This window comes from Apium graveolens, chromosome 6 (genome assembly GCF_009905375.1).
Source record: "Apium graveolens cultivar Ventura chromosome 6, ASM990537v1, whole genome shotgun sequence".
In the NCBI taxonomy this organism is placed as follows: Eukaryota; Viridiplantae; Streptophyta; class Magnoliopsida; order Apiales; family Apiaceae; genus Apium; species Apium graveolens.
This window is the reverse complement of record NC_133652.1, coordinates 48,048,626-48,073,441: the sequence shown is the minus strand read 5'-3', so window position 1 is coordinate 48,073,441 and position 24,816 is coordinate 48,048,626.

The window sequence follows — 24,816 nt, the reverse complement described above, 5'->3', positions numbered from 1 at the left end:
AGCGGCCTCAACGCTTCCAGAAAGCTGCGGAACGTTTCCTATCCGCTTGCGAATTGGGAGCTTGGTCATGTTCATCTTGTCTATCTGATGGTGTGTGATGAAAGAAGAAAGCAAGGGTGAGCAGCAAGCCCACCAAAATAATATGTATAATAATTTACAATATATGAGCCTTCTCATAGTACTCATGAAAGTCTTGGTCAAAAGAAATGAACCAAGTTTGATATCTTAATGCGATAAAGTCGCAAAATATTCAGTATATATACATATATACTTTTCAAAATCTTGGAAGTCCTCTTCCATGCATAATATACACAGAGTTTCAGTTTATAACTGTATAAAAATATCGTTGCAAGGTGATCTCATATATCTAACCTTGTCTCAACGTTTTTCTGAAAATCTTTGTCATGCATAAGATAATCATTTACTAGATATAAGTTTAAAAGATGAAGTTACAAGATACTCCAATATACTTATATCTTTTCCAAATACTACTTGAACTACCACCGTTCAAGTTATAATTAGTTCAAAAGTTCATCACATAGATGAGACTACAAGATAATACTTGAATAGATTCAATCTTTGAAATATTATTGAATGAAATGAAGTTACGAGATACTTCATTAAGTCCCGATATATATATACACCTATATATATCTCTCATACATTTCCTGAAAACCTCTGTCATGTAAAGTATGAACAGAGTTGCAATATCCAATGAATTTGGAAAGAAAAGAAATTTTGGCATAAACCTGATATCTTGCTGATCAGGCAAAGATACCAATAAGTAACCTTTTCTACTAGTAGATGGATGAATCCCCCACCGGTCATCACCCTGGCCACATAGGGACCTTGTGCTGGACCGCCACCCGGCCTCTTACGCGTTGATGGACTGCCACCCAGCCACTTACACTTTGATAGACCGTACCCCGGCCTGTCGCTTATGCCGACTCAATTAGATGGGCTTACTTCCCGAACGTTGGGTAAGTAATCAATTCATTTGTTTTCTCAAAACAGCAACCACGTTGCGAATGTAAAATGCACCACAGAGCTGGATCCCCCAGGTTTTGAGCGAGTATTTAAATCCCCTTTGAAAGGAAGATCTTAAATATAAAAAAAAATGAGTTTTGGGGTCCACTCTAACTTTAAAAATCATTTTAAAGACTCGAAAACATTTTTAAGAATGTTTGGAGTACTGCTGATTTATTAAAATAAATCAGTCCCAATATATTAGAAAATATCTGAATATTATTATTTAAATAATATTTCCATAAAGAATAATCTTTATAAAAATAATTGAAGTAGAAGTTTTAAAACTCTTACTTGAATGAAAATTAAATAATCAAAGATATACTTATACAAAAGTACTATCTTTATTTGAATAATCGAAAATAAGTTTGATTATCGAAACATTATTCTTTAATAAAATAAAGAATATATCTCAGCAAATAATCGGAGTCATAGATCCTCAAATGAATATCCAAGTAATATTCAATAAATAATATAAAGGAGTCATAAGTCCTCGAATGAATATTCGAAATAATATTCAATAAATAAATAAAGTTATCGAATAAACCTTATTCGATTAATAGTTTTGAAAACTATAACCATATATATATATAAATATATATATATATATAAAATCTACTCGGGATCCTCGACTCCCGGTTTTAGAAAATGTTTTCATCTTGGGTCCCTATACTAAGGGTATCTGCAAATTACCGCTATTCTCTAGCATAGGTATTATCAACCGAACCAACAGATATATATGGCAAGAATACGAAACAGGCATGCATATATATACCATATCAGCATGCTTCAATATATCGTAAAATTTGCTAATTAACCAACATGCATCTATCACAAGATAATGCATATACATATATACATCACAACAACAGTATAACGGGTAGAAAACTTGCCTGAGCGACTGGGGGGTTACGAATGGCTCGGGACGAGTCTGGTAACCTATAAGCAACAAGTAAGTTGGAATTAAACCAAAGTCACTTGTAAATCTATACATTAACCAACTTAGACTCTAACGCTCGCTTTGCGCTTACTGATTCTCATAAGTCTCCCGAGTACCCTCGGCTCCACCATTTTTAATAAATTAACCATTACGAGTTTTAAGGCGATTCTTTCGCAAGTGTCTTACCAACTGCCTATTACACCTTACATAAATCTTTCATACTTCAATTAGTCCTTTAAGGTCTTTAACCTATGTTTCAAAGTAAGGCGAGGGGTAAGGGTTCGTTCGCGAAACGTCGTTACTTAAAACGGCCATTTCTCCTAAACCGTTCATCGGAATCAAACGAACCACATATCAAAACGAAGCTCGTAACATGAACTATCTAAACATGGAAATGGTCAAAACCTAGCATTGAGTTCAAGGGTTCTGATGTTAAGAACAAAAACAGTCTACGGTAAATCGGGCATTACGACGGCTATGTTTACGCGATTTCCCAAATTTAAACCATTCCAAAACAACCACCAATCAATCCCAATTCACAACCCAATCAAAACTCCATCCATCCTACATATAACAGCCCCAATAACTCCACATTAACAATTTATACTTATTCCCCACATGAACTAAAAGCTTTACTTAGGTTCCTTAACTAATTATCAAGATTTACAACCCCAAAAATACCACAAAACCAACTAATCTCTACAAACTCAACCAAACTTTAAACAATCAAGCATCATGCTTCACATATTCTATATCAATCATATTCATTCCTAATTACTCAAAACTAAAGCTAGGGTTTGGAGTTTATACCTTCCTTGGAGAGTGGAGAATCAAGAGAATGGTTTGGAATCATCCTTAAAGTCCTTATCCAAGCTTAAACTAAACAAAACTTCAAGAACAAAAATTTTAGTTCTTGAAAAACACTATTCACCATCTTCTTCCATGATTTATTGGAAGAGATTGTGAAGGAATTAGAAGCTTAAACTCATGGGATAGCTATATCTATGTATAAGGAACCTTAGATAATTACCTCATGATTTAACAAAGCTTGGATCTTGGTTTTGGATTTTTCTTCCTTTGAAAAAGATGAAAAGCTGAGAGCAAGATGATGAGAATGAAATGATTTTGTGTTTTTTGATTTGTTTGACTTAGCTTGGTTGTTTTTTGTTTTGTTTTTGGTTAATTACCTTAATAACCTTATTTTTGTGTGGTTATAAACCAACCACACCTCCTCCTTCCCTATGTCATGCTTACATCACCTTATTGTGTCATCATCTCTTACTTGCCCTCTTCTCATTGGTTGGGTGACCTCATCATCCCTAACCTCCTTGATTAACCTCCTAATTGTTTGCCTAATGACCGTTGATCTGTTATACGGTTCGCTTAACTTTCATTTTCATTTATCGTTTGAGGGATCATACCCGGGATCTTATTACTTGGGTTTCCTTAACCTTTCTCAATACATTATAATCCTTTTATGATCCTCTCTTATAATCCTTTAATTTAAATCCTTTTTATCCTGTTACCTTATACTCAATTCTTTCCGTATCTAGTGGATTTCCGGGAAAAATTAAAGTGTTCGGAATTGGATTCTGACGATCTTTACATACACTTATATACCACATAGAGTACTAATAATATCCCAGAAGACCAATAACAGAACCCCTACATAGTGTGGCATGAAAAGTTTTCTCATTCAGCAAAACACTATTCATAAGGGTTTCAAAAATTTCCAAAAAAAATTGGGGTTATTACAGTCTCCCCTCCTGAAAAGGATTCCGTCCCGGAATCAGATAGAAAATGAATAGGGATACTCTCTTAGCATTGCACTTTCTAACTCTCGAGTAAATTTTCCCACATTGTGGTCCCACCACCAAACTCTGCCTAGTTTGATAATCCTTCTCCTAAGCACTTGTTCTTTTTCACTCTATAACCCCTTCCTGGTTGCTCCATATAGGTTACGTCGGGTTGCATGTCTATGCGCTCATATGCCCCTATTTATCTGGCATCCGAATTATACTTCCTTAACATTGATACGTGGAACACGTTATGACTTTCTACATGTTCGGGGGTAGGGCTAGCTCATATGCTAACTTCCCAAAACGTCTTAATATATCCAAGGGTCCAACAAATTGTAGACTTAGCTTTCCTTTCTTTCCGAACCTCCTCAATCCTTTCCAAGGGTTTCCAAGGGGATACCTTTAACAACACTAGGTCCCCTACTTCCTATTCTTTGTCCTTTCGTGTCAAATCAACATACTTCTTATGTTCATCTTGGGTTACTACCAGCCGTCCTCTGATCAGATCTAGTATATCCTTGGTCCTTTGGACTACTGCGGGTCCGAGCATCTTGCGCTCTACAACTTCATCCTAACATAAGGGAGATCGACATTGTCTTCCCTCAAGGATCTCATAAGGCGATATCTCAATACTGACATATGATCTATTGTCGTAAGAAAACTCAATCCGCGTTAAGTGATCATTCCAAATTCTTTCAAGTCTATTGCACAGATTCTCATTATAGCTTCTCGCATTATAGCTTTTGCTTCTCACTACCCATCCTTTTCCAGTTCATAGTCATTACTATCTTCCGTACATAATATTATACTGGTTACACTTTTGCTCGTTAGCGTTCTATAACCTTTTAATAACCACGTCAACCTTAGTATCACAAATGTGTTTCCATTCCGAATACTACCACAACTTTATTACTCCTTTTTCAGCTGTTTCTATTTTCCAAAATTTGATCAATCATATAGAAGTAAAGGAATTTGTTGAGAGATCACTATGATCATGAACACTTGTTATATCGCATAGTTAGTACAGAAGGTGGCCAGCCTTTAGTACTTGACAAGCAATTAAACAACATGTGGTATCCTACTAGGCTTCTATCACAAAGATAGATAGTCATTCGGCAATAACTCCCCTTCTGGAAGGGTTGTTCTTCTCAGCTTACATGAAATGAAAAGAAGAGAAAAGAACGAACTGAAGAGAATTGTATATATGTAAAAAAATATTGCCATAAAATATCTGGCTTGGAATCTACCTCTGAACTATAGAGGTTTGTCATAGGAGAACAAAACATATGTGTATATATATCAACATCAAGTATTATCGCATCGCATTTTGCATGCTTAAATATTTTTTTTTTTGCTATTCCGTCCATCATTCTATAGACCCATGCTCTTCCTTGAGCTTATACACAATCACCTTTGAAACTCCCTCGATATCGAAAATCGAATCTGGGATCTCATTCTAGACATCATCGTTACTAGAATCCTATGCTTGCACCGCAACCTTCCTCATATAGTAATACGACTCTCTATTGATAAGAAAGAATTAATATTCAATAGGTAGATAATCTACTTAACCAGTCTATTCAACGACAACTTATACATCACTACAACCCGATTAGGGGTACTTAATCTCAACATCCATTCCAATACAACTCTCATGGTTGTAATCAGCTCATTACTCGCAGAATCATTGCTGCCTTACTATGGTCCACCACTGACCTACTATCATCATTCAATTTCCATGAAATCTTAATATCTAATCATACGGAGTCCATACATGTCGTATCAAATCCTTCTAAGGAGGTAACATAATCACCATTCATGATTCATGAAGAACACTCCTGATCCTGACATACATACATGACATGAAGCAGATAAAATTGCAGAAGAGTTTCAATCAAAGCAACGATAGCAGGTTAATACCATTCTTAATCATATGCCTTCAATAGAAGACTTAACTCAAAGGTTTGTTTGGTCCTTTTTGAAATATGGTCCTGGCTTATCTCAAGATAGTACCTTCTAAGATAGATAGCCCGCTCATGGCGATTACATGAATTAAACCTTTACCCAACTACTATTATGGTTGAGTATTGCACAGTCATCAGAAGGAATGTCAATCTTCCGAACCGTAATACAACCTTGCCGGCTTCAACCATCATCACTGTATTCCTCTCGCACGAGCGCCTATAATTATCCTCTTACATTTAAAGTGTCGGCCACCTCTTTGGCCTTTCCTGATAGTAAAATTTCCTTACAATCAATGTCATTTTAACCACCTCCAACTAAATTTTCTACCTCATTTCAATCACTGCTTATGTGAAAATGTTTTTCTTAAATCCTGGTGAGAGAAAAAAAAAATTACCATTTTTCCATAAGTTATTGCCTTAGTCTTTAGAGGTTAATCACTGTCACGACTGACTCTCAATCATACTTAGAACATCTTTTATCTTAGGTCCTAATTGCCCTGAACAATTTCGACCTTTACTGGTTCGATCCATACTTTCTCGTGGTTTAACACGTGCCCCACTTGGCATCATTATAATTACGTCATATTTCCTTTATCAATATTTCTATTCTTGAGAATTTTGAATATTACCTTTCTCCTTGTAAGGTTATCCTTGATTCGTTCCTCCTGTATTCCCTAGATACAGGGCATATCAAAATACCCTTTACTAATACTAGAACCATTATCTATATGTTTCTGAAAAATTTTCTCCATTGATCCTTAAAGGTTGTTATTACCTTAATCCTTTCCAATTCATACTGTCAAAACTCATGATGTCCCTATTAAGGGTGAAATGCCAACCTTTATGCATTCCCCTATGATTCGTTTTAAGTTACCGATGTTCTATCCTTAATTCCACCTTTAAAAAGTTACATGCATCCTTCCATGGATAAATCAAGTCATATATCCTTGATAGATTATCTTATTCATCATCCCCACCTCGATAGTCTATATCTAATTTCATAATAGCATCCTTATTCAAATTGAGGTCAATCCATATGGCCTCCAAAAGATAACAATGGTCATCCGCTTTTCTTGCCTAATTTGGTAACAATAACAAGGATGTTCTGGAAGATATTGGTCGTGTTCAACGTGAAAATCTTCTTAATAAATCCTCATTTTCTTTTGTTTTTTTTCAACAGTCATCTCAACGTTGGGATGTCTTTCATACTTGGCGTCTCCCTTTCTGGGTATCAAGCCACCAGTCTTACACTTCACATTCTTGAAGGTCACTTCCTTCCTCCAATTCTCCTAATTTTCTTACTTCCTTGTCTCCCCAGTCTATCCGCGTCTCATTATTTATCCTTCGAACTATCTCAAGGTTTCCTCGAATCCTCCCAACTTACAGGGGATAAAATATATGTATCTCTTATGCCTTTAACCATCAATTTTGACTCATGGTGAATCACCCTCATCCTGACGATTACATACTTTTCTATTTCTATACTATGATTCTTTAGGGTTTCCTCATACCCAACTCCCTTATCATTCCTCAAACTCTATTGCCCTAATATTCCTTTCCACTTCAGTTTCTTTTTATTTTCCTTTCTCTTATAATTATTTCATGAACCAACACAACATAAGCATTGATTTCAAATATCCCGTCATTCTGGATTCGTGTCCTCAGAACGAATCTTGACAACTTTTACAACTTAGATTCATAATTCATCATACTCGTCCACCTTTGTTCTGGCTCTAAAGCTTTTACACTATCTCTATAACCTTGGGAAGTACTTTCCTGAAAACAATTGACTGAACTTTAATCAGTTTATTGTAACCTCTGGCTCCGTGCCTTCCTTGGACTTTCACCAGCGGGTGGTCTCTCTCTTAGGAGGGTAAGTGACAAAAACACTCTTTTGTGATTCGTCAATCATTTAGAATCTCAAATGATTCCTGTATTTCCTTTAGCCAGGCTCTTGCCTCGACTGGGTCAGCTTGTTCCTTGGAACTTTGAGAGCTTAGCGACTTAAAGAACCTGAAAGAATTTCTCACCGCATTGTTTCCTCAGGGTGGTGGTTGGGGATAATAGTATAAGTTCTGTTTAGGCAGGTCCATGAATTGCCCAATAGGAGTACCATCCTGATTCTCCCTATCTTGTTCAACTTCTGTTTTCTCAGTATGAAATGTTCCAACTTCTCCCATAATCGGGGTTATCTTATACGTTAAAAATCCTTATTTTCCACTTCATTATGTTATGGGTTCCTTCTATCTTGATGTCGACCTCCCTGACTATCACGTTCAGGGTTTGTTCTAAATCTTATTCCTCAAACTAGCTTTCATCTAAGATCTCATCTTTAAGTTCTTGAACATTAGGAACCCAAATTCTGTAGGAATACCTCATTATTCCCTTATCATCTTTCTCGGTATTAATCTCATATTTATTTGTTGGCTCTCTGCCTTCATTCATCACCTTTTTCTGGCACAATATGCTCTTTTCCAATAATTCGGTCTCTATTGCAATCTCAAACAGCTTTTCGGTACCGGCTCCGGTTACCTTCACTTCTATTTCCATTTTCTCAAAATCTCTTATAACTCTCCCAAAAACATTATCATCTTGAGTCTCTCCTTTACACTAAGGCATTAGCCACCATTTTGGCTTTCCCTGGATGATAAAGAATCTCATAATCGTAATCCTTGATTAGCTCTAACCGCCTCCTCTGGCGTATGTTGAGCTCTTTCTACGTGAAAATGTACTAGAGCACTTATGGCTTGTGTAAATCTCGCACTTCTCTCCATACAAGTAGTGCCTCCAATCTTTAGGGCAAAACTATTGCCACGAGCCCAAGCTCATAGGTGGGGATATCGAATTTTATATTCCCTTAATTGTCTTGACGCGTACGCGATTACCTTACCGTGCTGCATAAGCACGCACCCTAAGCCCTTGTGCGAAGCGTCACTATACTTCACAAAATCTCCTTTTCCATCCGGCAACGCCAACATAGGGAACGTCACCAACCATTGCTTCGGTTCTTAAAAGTTGTTCTCGCATTTCTCTGTCCATTCGAACTTCTCAGTCTTACGAGTAAGCCACGTTAAAGGGGGCTACTATCTTTACAAACTTGAACGAACCTCCGGTAATGACCGACCAATCCTACCTCTGGTAGTCGACCTAACCATGGTCATCAATTCATCAGTGGTCCTTTATTCATTCTTGTTAGGATCCTCCATGGGATTCTCCTCAGCAACTGTCCCTTCTAGGACAACATCCTCCACCGCTACATCCTCAATATGAACATCATCTGATCCTGCGTTAGGACGCTCTATCGGATCCATAATCTGATCTCCAATAAGTAATAAAACATCATCGCGTTGTTGCTCCTCAATTTCAGGGTTCGGAGTCCCGCTACCATATACGATAACGAACTACGCTTCTATCACGATATTTATAAGGGTTCCCATAAGGGTTTTAACTGTCAGTACTACGTTAGGTAGCCCGACTATGAACTTGGCAAGAGTTCTTATTATCTTAGTTATTATCTTAACGTCACATCATCTCTGAGGTTTATAACGCTTAGCTCTGATACCACTTCTGTAACACCCCCAAATCTGGGGTCGGGGATCCGGGTTGTCACGAGTTCCATTTCCCTTAATAACACCCAATCTTAATAATTAATCAACTACTCTGTACTGTGACCCCACAATAAACACACACACCACACGTTATAGTCTCAGAGATGAACATCCAAAAATAATCACAAGTCATTTTATTCCACAATTATCTGCCAATACACCTTAAAAGGTTTTCTGAATAAATTTACATTTCCTTGCCATTATTACAATTCATAATATACATAAGTCTGGTACATTATTAGTTGAAAACTTATCCTATTGGTAATTTCTACCTCAGCTACAGCGGCCTCAACGCTTCCAGAAAGCTGCGGAACGTTTCCTATCCGCTTGCGAATTGGGAGCTTGGTCATGTTCATCTTGTCTATCTGATGTTGTGTGATGAAAGAAGAAAGCAAGGGTGAGCAGCAAGCCCACCAAAATAATATGTATAATAATTTACAATATATGAGCCTTCTCATAGTACTCATGAAAGTCTTGGTCAAAAGAAATGAACCAAGTTTGATATCTTAATGCGATGAAGTCGCAAAATATTCAGTATATATACATATATACTTTTCAAAATCTTGGAAGTCCTCTTCCATGCATAATATACACAGAGTTCCAGTTTATAACTGTATAAAAATATCGTTGCAAGGTGATCTCATATATCTAACCTTGTCTCAACGTTTTTCTGAAAATCTTTGTCATGCATAAGATAATCATTTACTAGATATAAGTTTAAAAGATGAAGTTACAAGATACTCCAATATACTTATATCTTTTCCAAATACTACTTGAACTACCACCGTTCAAGTTATAATTAGTTCAAAAGTTCATCACATAGATGAGACTACAAGATAATACTTGAATAGATTCAATCTTTGAAATATTATTGAATGAAATGAAGTTACGAGATACTTCATTAAGTCCCGATATATATATACACCTATATATATCTCTCATACATTTCCTGAAAACCTCTGTCATGTAAAGTATGAACAGAGTTGCAATATCCAATGAGTTTGGAAAGAAAAGAAATTTTGGCATAAACCTGATATCTTGTTGATCAGGCAAAGATACCAATAAGTAACCTTTTCTACTAGTAGATGGATGAATCCCCCACCGGTCATCACCCTGGCCACATAGGGACCTTGTGCTGGACCGCCACCCGGCCTCTTACGCGTTGATGGACTGCCACCCAGCCACTTACACTTTGATAGACCGTACCCCGGCCTATCGCTTATGCCGACTCAATTAGATGGGCTTACTTCCCGAACGCTGGGTAAGTAATCAATTCATTTGTTTTCTCAAAACAGCAACCACGTTGTGAATGTAAAATGCACCACAGAGCTGGATCCCCCAGGTTTTGAGCGAGTATTTAAATCCCCTTTGAAAGGAAGATCTTAAATATAAAAAAAAATGAGTTTTGGGGTCCACTCTAACTTTAAAAATCATTTTGAAGACTCGAAAACATTTTGAAGAATGTTTGGAGTACTGCTGATTTATTAAAATAAATCAGTCCCGATATATTAGAAAATATCTGAATATTATTATTTAAATAATATTTCCATAAAGAATAATCTTTATAAAAATAATTGAAGTAGAAGTTTTAAAACTCTTACTTGAATGAAAATTAAATAATCAAAGATATACTTATACAAAAGTACTATCTTTATTTGAATAATCGAAAATAAGTTTGATTATCGAAACATTATTCTTTAATAAAATAAAGAATATATCTCAGCAAATAATCGGAGTCATAGATCCTCAAATGAATATCCAAGTAATATTCAATAAATAATATAAAGGAGTCATAAGTCCTCGAATGAATATTCGAAATAATATTCAATAAATAAATAAAGTTATCGAATAAACCTTATTCGATTAATAGTTTTGAAAACTATAACCATATATATAAATATATATATATATATAAAATCTACTCGGGATCCTCGACTCCCGGTTTTAGAAAATGTTTTCACCTTGGGTCCCTATACTAAGGGTATCTGCAAATTACCGCTATTCTCTAGCATAGGTATTATCAACTGAACCAACAGATATATATGGCAAGAATACGAAACAGGCATGCATATATATACCATATCAGCATGCTTCAATATATCGCAAAATTTGCTAATTAACCAACATGCATCTATCACAAGATAATGCATATACATATATACATCACAACAACAGTATAACGGGTAGAAAACTTGCCTGAGCGACTGGGGGTTACGAATGGCTCGGGACGAGTCTGGTAACCTATAAGCAACAAGTAAGTTAGAATTAAACCAAAGTCACTTGTAAATCTATACATTAACCAACTTAGACTTTAACGCTCGCTTTGCGCTTACTGATTCTCTTAAGTCACTCGAGTACCCTTGGCTCCACCATTTTTAATAAATTAACCATTACGAGTTTTAAGGCGATTCTTTCGCAAGTGTCTTACCAACTGCCTATTACACCTTACATAAATGTTTCATACTTCAATTAGTCCTTTAAGGTCTTTAACCTATGTTTCAAAGTAAGGCAAGGGGTAAGGGTTCGTTCGCGAAACGTCGTTACTTAAAACGGCCGTTTCTCCTAAACCGTTCATCGGAATCAAACGAACCACATATCAAAACGAAGATCGTAACATGAACTATCTAAACATGGCAATGGTCAAAACCTAGCAGTGAGTTCAAGGGTTCTTATGTTAAGAACAAAAACAGTCTACGGTAAATCGGGCATTACGACGGCTATGTTTACGCGATTTCCCAAATTTAAACCATTCCAAAACAACCACCAATCAATCCCAATTCACAACCCAATCAAAACTCCATCCATCCTACATCATAACAGCCCCAATAACTCCACATTAACAATTTATACTTATTCCCCACATGAACTAAAAGCTTTACTTAGGTTCCTTAACTAATTATCAAGATTTACAACCCCAAAAATACCACAAAACCAACTAATCTCTACAAACTCAACCAAACTTTAAACAATCAAGCATCATGCTTCACATATGCTATATCAATCAAATTCATTCCTAATTACTCAAAACTAAAGCTAGGGTTTGGAGTTTATACCTTCCTTGGAGAGTGGAGAATCAAGAGAATGGCTTGGAATCATCCTTAAAGTCCTTATCCAAGCTTAAACTAAACAAAACTTCAAGAACAAAAATTTTAGTTCTTGAAAAACACTATTCACCATCTTCTTCCATGATTTATTGGAAGAGATTGTGAAGGAATTAGAAGCTTAAACTCATGGGATAGCTATATCTATGTATAAGGAACCTTAGATAATTACCTCATGATTTAACAAAGCTTGGATCTTGGTTTTGGATTTTTCTTCCTTTGAAAAAGATGAAAAGCCGAGAGCAAGATGATGAGAATGAAATGATTTTGTGTTTTTTGATTTGTTTGGCTTAGCTTGGTTGTTTTTTGTTTTGTTTTTGGTTAATTACCTTAATAACCTTATTTTTGTGTGGTTATAAACCAACCACACCTCCTCCTTCCCTATGTCATGCTTACATCACCTTATTGTGTCATCATCTTTTACTTGCCCTCTTCTCATTGGTTGGGTGACCTCATCATCCCTAACCTCCTTGATTAACCTCCTAATTGTTTGCCTAATGACCGCTGATCTGTTATACGGTTCGCTTAACTTTCGTTTTCGTTTATCGTTTGAGGGATCATACCCAGGATCTTATTACTTGGGTTTCCTTAACCTTTCTCAATACATTATAATCCTTTTATGATCCTCTCTTATAATCCTTTAATTTCAATCATTTTTATCCTGTTACCTTATACTCAATTCTTTCCGTATCTAGTTGATTTCCGGGAAAAATCAAAGTGTTCGGAATTGGATTCTGACGATCTTTACATACACTTATATACCACATAGAGTACTAATAATATCCCAGAAGACCAATAACAGAACCCCTACATAGTGTGGCATGAAAAGTTTTCTCATTCAGCAAAACACTATTCATAAGGGTTTCAAAAATTTCCAAAAAAAATTGGGGTTATTACAATCTTCTCACAAGTTGGGGGAGATTGTTGTGCAAGACATGCCTGTATCATAACAAGACTAAGTCATATTGACAACCCTGAGATTAGTTGTACTATAACCTTAATCTGTAATTCATACTTGTAACACTTAATGTCTGTAAAATGTAAATGGAGCAGACTGGAGCATTTTTCTCTAAACAGTGTCAAGCCTAAGAATTCTATCTGGAAGAAGATCAAGAAGATCAAGAAGATCATGTCTCAGAAGAATTATGAAGAAGCTTGTAGTTGAATAAATCTGTTTGGTGTAAAACATTCTAAGTCAAGATCTCTACAAGTCACAGAATTAGTGTTATAGAGAAGTCATTCGAGAACTCAGAAAGACCTATCGAGAACTCAGAAAGACCTATCGAGAACTCAGGAATTGTCTATCGAGAACTCAGGAAATGCTATTGGAGATATCGATAAGTCAGATACCCATTCGAGGACTCAGAGATATCGACAAGTATACACTCATTAGAGAACTCTGAGTTATCGATAAGCCATTAGAGAACTCTGAGTTAACGATAAACCAAAATTCACTAGAGAACTCAGAGTTGTCGATAAGTCAAGTCAACAATGAAGTTTCAGAGATATCGACAAACCAACATGCCTATCGAGATGTCAAGTTCTCTATAGCTTAATTGGAGATCTCGAAGTGAAGAAATTTCTCTAAGTACAGGATTGCAGAACAGTTCAATATCCAAGGTTGCAAATCAACAAACAATTCACATAGCTGGATTGACAAGTCTACAAAAAGCAGCTTGAGAGATGTGCAAGATCAATGGCAAAGATTAACTAACAGAGGAGATTAAAGTAATCACTGGATGCTAAAGATATGCTAAGCCAGAAATGGAAGATTTGATTTTCTATAAATAGAAATGACAAGTGACAGTTTAGGAAAGCTAATAGCATGTTTATTATCCACTATGTAAACTAGCAGTTAACTGAGTTATAAAGTTAACACTAGTCCTCTAGTTAAGTAGAACAATCTAGATAGAAAATCTGGTAATTCTCTCTCAAGAAAGAAGCTAAGTTCTAAAACAAGAACTTAGAGATTTTATGCCAAAACACTGCTTGATTTTTAATATAAAATTAAGTGAGTTTTGAAGATCTTTGTTTTACATATTTGCACAGTTATTTATATTTAACATCTACTCTACTAAATCATTGATAACAACCAACTGCTAAAGCCAAAGTCGATCAAAATCAAACATTTAAGCCAAAATACATTCACCCCCCTGTGTTGTATTCATACCTAACAAGTGGTATCAGAGCAAAATCTGAAAGTAAACAGATTAGATCTTGGAAAAATGAATACACAGAAAATCAGTAGTATCAATATTCTTCCCTTTGATAAGGCCAACTACACTTTATGGAAAAAGAAAATGTTTGTAATAACCCCAAAATTTTGAACTTTTTTTGTAACCCTTATGAATAGTGTTTTTACTGATATTGCTGAATAAGAAAACTTTTCATGTCACACTATGTAGGGCTTCTTTTATTGTTATTCTGAGATCTTATTAGCACTCTATATGATATATAAGTGTATGTAAAGATCGTCAGAATCCAAATTCAAACACTTTGATTTTTCCCGAAAATCCACCAGATACCGAAAAAATTGAGTATAAGGTAATAGGATAAAAAGGATTTAAATTCAAGGATTATAAGAGAGGATCATAAAAGGAATATAATGTATTGAGAAAGGTTAAGGAAACCCAAGTAATAAGATCCCGTGTATGATCCCTCAAATGATAAACGAAAACGAAAGTTAAGCGAACCGTATAACAGATCAGCGGTCATTAGCCAAGTAATTAGAAGCTAATCAAAGAGGTTAGTGAGGATGATGTCATCAAACCAATAAGAAGAGGACAAGTGTGGGAGGATGACATAACATGATGACCTAAGTATGACCAAGGAGAAGTGTGTTGTTGGTTGATTAAGAACCACACAAAATTCACCATGGTTAAAAGTAATAAATCAAAACAAAAGCAAGCAACCAAGCAAAACAAATCACAAAATCATAAAAACACAAAGTTGACTTCATTTTCTTCAAGAAAGCTCTCGGCCTTTCTCTTTTTTTTCAAGAAGAAAAATCCAAAATCCAAGATCCAAGCCTTGTTAATTAGTGAGGTAATTATCTAATACTCCTTATGCATAGATATAGCTATCCTATAAGTTTGAGCTTCAAATTCATTCAAAATCTCTTCCTAAAATTCATGGAAGAAGAGGGTGAATAGTGTTTTTCAAGAACTTAAATTTTTGTTCTTGAGTTTTTGTTTAGATTAAGCTTGGATAAGGACTTTCAAGGGTGATTCCAAGCTAATTAGTTACTCCTACTCACAAGGAAGGTATAATCTCTTAACCTAGCTTTTTTATTTAATGCTAAGAGCTTAGCATGAGTATTATAGTTCATAAGAGGCTTGATTGTTGTGTATATAGAGATTAGTTGGTTTTGTGATGTTTTTGGAGTTGTAAATCTTGGTTATTAGTTAAAGAACTTAACAATAGTTTTAGTTCATGTTTGAGATTAATATAAATTGGAAAAACTTGAGGTGTTCGGGCTGTGGTAGTGAGGTATGGATGGAGTTTGGTTGTATGGTTGAATTGTGGTTGGTTTGTGGTTGATTTGGAGTAGAATAAAAATTGGTAATCGCGTAAACATAGCCGTCGTAATGTCCGATTTACTTTAGACTGTTTTTGCTCTTAACATCAGGACCCGAGAACTCACTATTAGGTTTTGACCATTGCCATGATTAGATAGTTCATGTTACGAGCTTCGTTTTGATATGTGGTTCTTTTGAATCCGATATACGGTTTAGGAGAAACGACCGTTTTAAGTAACGGCGTTTCGCGAATGAATCATTACCACTCGCCTTACTTTGAAACATAGGTTAAAGACCTTAAAGGACTAATTGGAATATGAAACATTTATTTGAAGTGTATTATTCAGTTGGTAAGGCACTCGCGAAAGAATTGCCTTAAAACCCTTAATGGTTAATTTATTAAAAATGGTGGAGCCGAGGGTACTTGAGCGACTTAAGTGAATCGTTAAGCACAAAAGCGAACGTTAGGGTCTAATTGGTTAAAGTATAGATTCATAAGCGACTTTGGTTTAATTCCAACTTATATGTTGTTTATAGGTTACCAGACTCATCCCAAGCCATTTATCACCCCCAGTTGCTCAGGCAAGTTTTCTACCCGTTATACTGTTGTTGTGATGTATACATATGTATATGTATTATCTTGTGATAGATGCATGGTGGTTAATTAGCAAATCTTGCGATATATTGGAGCATGTGATATGGTATATATGCATGTCTGTTTCGTAATCTTGATATATATCGTAGATTCAATTGCTTATAAGTTGCATAATACCTATGCTAGAGATAAGCAGTAGTTGCGTATACCCTTAGTATAGGGGACCCAAAGGTGAACATTTTTCTAAAACCGGGAGTCGATGTTCCCGAGTATATTATATATATTTATATATATATAGATATAGTTTTCAAAACTATGAATTGAATAAGGTTTATTCGATAACTTTATTTTATTAATGAATATTATTTTGAATATTCATTCGAGGGCTTATGACTCCGTTTATTTTATTAATGAATATTATTTTGAATATTCATTCGAGGGCTTATGACTCCGTTTATTTTATTAATGAATATTATTTTGAATATTCATTCGAGGACTTATGACTCCGATTATTTACTAATTAATATTCTTTACTTTATTAAAGAATAATGTGTCGATAATCAAACTCACTTTTGATTATTCAAATAAAGATATTACTTTCGTATAAGTATATCTTTGGTTATTTAATATTCATTTCAAGTATAAGTTTTACAACTTCTACTTCAATTATTTTTATAAAGATTATTCTTTATGGGAATATTATTTAAATAATAATATTCAGATATTTTCTAATATATTGGGACTGATTTATTTTATTAAAGCAGCATCACTCCAAACATTCTTAAAAATGTTTTCGATTCTTCAAAATGATTTTAAAGGTTAGGGCGGATCCCAAAACTCATTTTTATATTTAAGATCCTCCTTTCGAAGGGGATTTAAATACTCGCTCCAAACCTGAGGGATCCGGCTCTGTGGTGTATTTTATATTCGCAACAAGGTTGCTATTCTGATAAAAGAGTTTTTGATTACTTACCCAACACTTGGGAAGTAAAATTCTTGGAACAAGTTAATCCATTAACAGGCATCGCCTGGGAAATATCGGCGAGTTTTCCTTTCCAACTAGATACGACTTCTTGGTGGAGCCGTATCAACAAGTTTCTACTTGGGGAAAGTGGGGACGAGCTTTACGTTTCAGAGTCATGGATTTCATCTGAACTAGGAGTGGCGTAAGTGGTCGAGTGGCGCCGGCCCAGCCTTATTATATTGGCCCAAATGGCCCGGACGTTCCGCTAAGACGGTCCATTCCTTAGGAGTCCAGTGTTCGGTTGACAAGTAAATCTGACAGGTTCTCCTCTACATGTAGAAAATGGTGGGGTTGCACTACTGCGACTGATCATCGTAAGTGGTCTTCCTAGCGCGACAAACTCCCGTAATGAGTTCATCATCCAGTTGGATATTTCTGCAACACTACCCGGAGCATTTCGATCGAAAGGCTACGAATGGGTGATTGCCGAAGCATTGACAAGGGTCAAACAGTTATAATGGTGTTTCCATTGAATGAAGTATCTCATAACTTCATTTCCTTTAAAAATTAATTCAAAGATTGAATCTATTGAAGTCTTAACTTGTGGTCTCATCTATGGGACGAACTTTTGAAACTTATTATACTTTGAACAGTGGTAGTTCAAGTAGATTTCTAAAAATGGTATAAGTATAGTGAAGTAATTGGTAAATTCATCTTCCTTTAAGCTTATATCCAGTAAGTAATTACCTTACATTTGATAAAGGATTCTAGTAAGTTATCCATTTAGATACCTGCATTATTGTATACACTATATATTATCTTACGAGCTGTAATGCTCACTCTTGCTTCATTTCTTCATCACACAACAACAGTTAGGAAATATGGTCAGACTCAAGCAGACCCAGCGCAAGCGCGTGGGAAGCGTCCCGCGTCTTCCCATTGATGTTGTAGCTGCTATAGCTACAGAGGTAGATCTATTGGTAGAACAGGCATTCTACATTTGGGAACCAAATATTGTATAATTATAACTTGTGGCAGATAATGGCAATTAACTGTAAACTTATCAAGTAATCATTTTGGTTTGTAATAACTTTTAAATTGTGGATTCAAGGACTTGTAATTATTTCAATTTCATCTCTGAGACTATAACGGGTTGTGGTGTGTGTTAGTGTGGGGTCACAGCATGAGGTTATTTTTTTATTAATTAAGTTAAGTGATATTGTGGAAAGAAAGACCGTGACGACCCGGATCCCCGACCCCGGATCTGGGGGTGTTACAGAAATGGTATCAGAGCTAAGCGTTATAAACCTCAGAGATGATGCGACGATATAATAATCAACTCACAAAAATAATAAGAACTCTTGCCAAGTTCATAGTCGGACTACCTAAAGTAGCACTGACAGTTAAAACCCTTACGGGAACCCTTATAAGTATCATGATAGTAACTTAGCTCGTTTAATGTATAGGCACATGAGATAGAGGACCCTGAGATGTTCGAGCGTGAGCATGATGAGACACTGCTAGATGCCGAGGATCAGGAGGAGCCTGAGATGGAGGAGGATGAGGAGGACCCCTCAGAGGAGTCAGAGACAGAGGTTGTTGCTATTTCAGATGAGGAGGACCCGGATGAGGTCCCAGTAGCTGAGGAGCATGTCGGAGCTATAGTGGAGTATACTGGTACCCCTTTACCCTCACTCCCGGTGGTCAGAGCTCCTACCCCTCCACCCCTATCTTGGAGCCCCTATGATGACAGCTCAGAGACCCATACTCCCGAGCCTAGGCAGACCGAGGAGGCACCCCCAGCGGCTCCAGATTCACCACCTCTCGACCCTGCCCATAGGCAGTCTTTGTTAGCTCACGACTATGTTCAGGATGTACTGAGGACCCGAGTGGCTGTTGCTGAGGCCCGACTGTATGAGGTCAGGAGGGAGTTGGATGCAGAGAGGGCGGGTAGGCGTGCCCGAGCTTATGAGACTAGGGCTACTATACCCCGATCCTTGAGGAGGGAGCTGACGGGGATAGAGCTCACGTCCCGAACGAGACTCCGATCGCTCTAGGGTGACAGGCATGGTAGGATCTCTAGGCGGCAGGCCGACTATATCTTCCATCGTGTGATGGAAAGGGTATGGGAGTACACTCCTGATAGCAAATCTGGCTACAAAACTGGATCTGTTGATAGATCAAATATGAGGTGCTTTAACTGTGATGAGTTGGGCCATTTTGCTACAGAATGTAGGAAACCCAAGAAGGAAAAGAAAGACAAAGCCTATCTTGAATTGAAAGCAAAGTATGATGCTCTTCTAAAGAAGCAACAAGGGAAAGCTTATATTGCTGAGGGTAAGAGCTGGGATGATTCAGATAATGATGAAGATGAAGAAGTTGGAAACTATGCACTCATGGCCTTGGAGCAAGGAGACTCTTCATCATCTAAATCACAAGTACCAACTCTTATCACAATTGATTTAAATATGAGTCAATATAAGGAAACTGTTGAAATGATGAGCACAGAAATGTTCCACATTCATACAAGCATGGTTGCTGCAAATGAGGAACTTAACAGATTGAAAAAGATCAATGAAAAACTTGAGAGTGAAAAACAAGAGACTGAATTGTTGCTGGTTGAGCTTGATGCTGCTAGACAAGAAAATACATACTTAAAGAACAAATTAAATTGTGCAAGTGAAATTGAAGCAGTATTGAGAGAAAGGCTGGAGAAGAATGAAGTGAAGCTGAAATCCTTCAAAAATGCTTCTGATTTAATTGGCCAATATCATGAAAAGAACAAGCCATGTGCAAACATTGTCATTGGTCTTGATTATGAGGATTTGAACAACAAAAAGAAGTCTGTCAGTGATAAAGGAAAATCAACTGAACTGAGGATGTTCCAATTATTTTGAAGAAATTTGAATCACCTTTGTTCAAGGCATGTGAAGTGAACTTCAGTGAAGAAGAGTTGATCATCAAACAGGAAATAGCTGATGAGGACAAGGTAAAGAAAAATGATGAGACAACTCAGTCTTCCATCTTTGTTGAAACACCAAAGGCCAATCAAGAAACTAAGGAGCCTGTGAAGGAGATTAAAGCTGAACAGGCCAAAAAGAAAAAGAAGAATAGAAATGGAAAGGTTGGGATAAACAAAAGCAATAATTTTGCTTATGTTGCAGATGCTCCCAGAAAGAGGTGTGAGAATTGTGGATCAATGAATCACCTAACTCATCTTTATAAAAAGACTGTTAGCAATACACCTGAAGGAGTCTGCAAGTACAATGAAGCTAAGGCTAATGATCCCTATTCATTCTGTGACAAGTTTGACTGCATTCCCTGCAACATGAAAGTGATGAAGAGTTGCCACAAATTGAGAATTGATCTCATAGAATCTGTTATTCCTAGTGAACTAACAATGAGATTTACAGAAGGGGGGTTGAATGTAAATCTCAAAACTTTTTCAAGTTTTGAGCAGTTTCAAAGGCTGTGTGTTTAAGATAAACAAGTGTGTGAATTGCTTTAAGCTAATACAGACAGATATATATTCAAGCACAAAAGTACAGAACACAACAGACCTTAAAAACTTTTCTGGTGGATTTGTTGTTCCACCAGAGATGGTATTTCAGAAAATCTGTGATTCAAGAAGTTGATCACAGTTGCATCCTAGTACAAACTAGATAATTTTTCTCAAGATTTTTCTAAACAGCTCTGGAAAAATTCTATTCTAATTACTAGCTGCTACTTGGTTTATATAACACCAAGTTTACAAGTGAAGACAAAGATAAAAAGTACAATAATAAAATAAGTTCTCCACTTGTTTCTTCTCCATTTTACTCCAGTGCATTGTTGACTATTGCCTCTTTATACTAGAGTAGAACGGCTGCTTTTTCTGATGTTCCTGAAATAGGCTACCACATCTCAGTTGTCTCTGTCAACCCATGTGCCTCTGTTTGTAGGTACAACTACCACTTGTCAACTGCTATTTAACAGAACATCCGTTGAAGCCTTCATCCGTTGATGGCTTTATCCGTTGATGTGTTAGCAGTTGAAGCTCTATCCGTTGATGCACTCATCCGTTGAAAGATGTTATCCGTTGAAGCTTTAGAGACATCCGTTGAAGCTTTGTTTCTCATCCGTTGAAGGTCTTTAAGTTATCCGTTGATACCATTTCATTTATACAAAATTACAAGGCATGAAATATTTACAATTGGCCTTCCTATCTGCATATCCTTTAGTAGTCAACATGACTTATAATTTCCCTCAACATTTAAGAATTATATCTCAAATTCAGAGACTGAAATGTGCTACAACACTAGACTTATTTCTAAGTAAAGCTACACCATCAACGGATAGCCAAAGTGGTCTTATCCGTTGAGGCTACAAACACTAGATTTCTACTTAAGTGTTTTGTTAAACATATCATCAAACTAATGCACATATATTCCTAACAATCTCCCCCTATTTATGTCTATAAGAATTGTAGACATAAATTCAAGGTTAACTTGATGATAACAAAACACTTAACAAATATATGAACTGAAACTAAGTAGAAATTTAAAAGTGCTGCAAAAGTGTATGTACTAGAAGGTAATTGAAGATTTACAGTGTTTTCAAGGGTGCTCCACTAGCCTGAGCAAATCATCTTTTTCTTCTTTGATCCCTGGTTTTCTTTCCTAGCCCTTTGTCATTTTCCTCAATTTGGAGTTGGAGTTGTCTGAAGAATTCAGCTTCATCTTCATCACTGATATCCAACTTAGATTGCATTTCTTTGAGAGTTTCATTGCTGGCAATCTTAAGTTGGTCTTCAAGTCTGAAAAATCTTCTGACTCCTTTATCATCTCTGAATTCCATCAACCAATGAGGTGATTTGTGAATTGTAGTTCCCCTTTCTTGAATGAGTAAGGTTCTGGGCAAAGCATTGGGCTCCCTCCAAGTTTTCCTTATGTTGGCAATCTTGTTGAGAATTTCAGTCTTGGCAGTCCTGGTAAAGCCAGAATCCTTTTGTATGGCTGAAAAGACTCTGATCAAGGTAGAGTAGCCTTCATTCAGAATCCTGTAGAGAGGCCATGTTCTTTCCCCAGCTCCTTTGTCTCTGAACACCAATCTCTCTGGTAGCTGTCTGTAAGCAGCAATTCCCCTTACATCCTCCAGCTCATCTAGATAGAGTTCAATGTCTGAAATTTCTTTTATGTCACAGATGTGAACATAATCATCTTTAGAAATGGGTGGCTTAGGGTTAGGTTTATGTTTTTGAGTGAATTTCTTAGAGTTTAGGGGAGGTGTAGATTTGGATTTTCTTTTCTGTTTCTTTGGTAGTGGAAGAGTGGTTAAAAAGGTAGGCAAATTGATGGTGTCCCAATCAATAGGTTCCTCTTTTGGGATGATTGGTTCACCATGGATGTTTATAGTGGGATCAGCAACAAAGGGTTCAGGTATGGAAGGTAGAGATTTAGTTTCTTCAGTGTTGCCTTCACTCCTTCTATGTGCATTGGCCTTTCTTCTGTTTCCCTTCTGCCATTCCTCTTTTTCCTCCATGCTTTCACCAAATATACTCCCAAAAACCTCATCTAAGTTTGCAATCTTGTCTTCACCCCTGACTTCAATTCCTTTCTCATTTTCAACTAGACTTGACTTTAGCTTTTGTTCAAGCTTTGCTTGTGCTCTTTTGTCAGCCTTGAGTTTTTCAGCTTCTTTCTTTAACCTTTTGGTTTCTTCCCTCTTGGCTATTGAGAATTTGGGATGTCCTTGCATCACACATATGCTCTTTCCCTCTCTAAAGATAATAGCCATGTTTCTCCTTACTGCCTCATCCATGGTCTCCTTGTGTTTTATGATGCTAGTACCCAAAACTTTGTCTTCATCAGGCTTTGGAAGAGGAAAGTCCACTTCTTTCATCTGAGCAAAGTCTAGAGGGTTCTTTGTGGAGTCCTTGCTGGATCTGGTGTTGGGTTTGAGAACCATAGGTTTTAGATTCTTGAAAGAAGTCTCTCCAACCTTATTTCTCCAATCTGGCTTGTGCTCCATATTGATTGGTTCAACTTTTGTGCTATGTTTCACAGATATTGATTTATCTTGTGTTGAGCCAAACAGCTGTTGCATCCTTTCATCAATTCTCCTCCTTTGCTCTTTCACTTGAATTTCAGCTGCTGCTAGCTGGATTAAATCAATTCCATCAGGCTTTCCTTTGATTTGAATGATTGGAGAAGTAGTGATGGCAGGAACTAGCACTTTAGATATTTGGATTTTTGTAGATGGCTCTCATTCCCCTTCCCTTTTACTCTCCCCCTTTTTGGTATCATCAAGGAGAGGGGTCAAGCCCTGTGCTTTTGCCAGCTGCATAAGTAGATTTGTTTGAGATTGTTGGTTGTGAAGAATGGTGGCCACAGAATCTTCAATAACTTGAACTCTGTCTTCCAATTTGGCCAGCCTCTTTTCAGTATGTGATTCCTTTTTCAATCTCAACAAAATGTCCTGCATTGTACCAAAGGGCATGACTGAATCCAATTTTTCAGAATTGTAGGATTTCAAGTCAGCAATATCCTTTCTGAGTTCATCCACACTCAGATTCTGTCTTACTTGCTGCAACTTCATGAGATGCAGTGAGTCCAAGTGAGCTGTAAGGATAGCCTTTGTACCAGCATGAGAAGTTTTCTGAATGGCCTGTTTGATAGTACTGATTTGTTTGACTAAGGAGACATTGAATTGCCCTGTTGTAGACTCCTTTGTGAAGGCCCATTCAGGTAGATTTGGAATAGAACTAGGGCCTTCATCTCCCCCTAAGTTCATGCTTCCATCAGAAGAAACAAAGTCATCATCATCAGAATTTACTCCAAATTCTTCAAATGACTCACCAGCTGTTGAAGGCATCTTGTTAATAGCAGTTTTGTCCCTTTGAAGAGATGCTGTTGTATGTACTAGATGTAGTGTCTTTTCTGCCTCCACATTGCCCTGTGCAGCCAATACTTGATAGGCTGAAACAGGATGAGTAAAAGTGTCAGCATCCAAGGAAATGTTATCAATTACAGCTTTGTAATGTTGCTGAAATTGTCTTTCCTTTTCAGCATCATTCACAATCATTGACTCACTAGCAATGGCTGGATCCATCCTTATATCTGTTGTACCTGCCTTTCTCTCATTTTCTCTATTTTCTTGCATCAAGGGCTCCCCCTGGCTCACACAACTCACTCCCTCACCTTCACCTACTAAGGTGGTACTCCTCTCACTTACTTTTGCCATGCTGGAAGAAATAGCATGCATATTTGAGCTCTCAATCTCTCCTTTTGCCTGGGAGCAACCCAGCCTCTCACTCAAATTGT